Genomic DNA, 491 nt, shown 5'->3' on the forward strand with positions numbered 1-491 from the left:
TTTATCTTCTCGAGCTGATCTTTGAAATTTTCTGTTCAGCTCTTGGACCTCTTCAATTTTTCTTAGTCACATGCATATGAGGTTATTGAAAACACCATGGCTTGTGTCAGGCGCACCTTAGTCCTCAAGCTGACATCTTTGCTCTGCAACACTTTAAAAAGCTCTTGTGCAGCAGATTTGCCTAATGTAATACATTGTTTGATTTCTTGTCTGGTGCTTTCGTGAGTGTATGACCCTACATAGCATTTAGAAGGAGTGGCTGGTGAGTTTGAACTGCTGACCTTGCGGTTCAAAATGACCTTGTGGTGCAATGCTTTATACCGTAGTGTCTGCCATGCCAGAACTTCTTATGAGAAATAGTGGTCTAAAATTTTCATTTTTAGTGATATCTTCACTTCATTTCTGGTATCCAGATCATGCTTGCTTTATTAAATTAATAAGGGAGTTTTGCTTTCTTTTCTATGTTCTGGAATAGTCTGAAAAGAATTGTT

Source organism: Chrysochloris asiatica, unplaced genomic scaffold (assembly GCF_000296735.1).
Source record: "Chrysochloris asiatica unplaced genomic scaffold, ChrAsi1.0 scaffold00494, whole genome shotgun sequence".
Lineage (NCBI taxonomy): Eukaryota > Metazoa > Chordata > Mammalia > Afrosoricida > Chrysochloridae > Chrysochloris > Chrysochloris asiatica.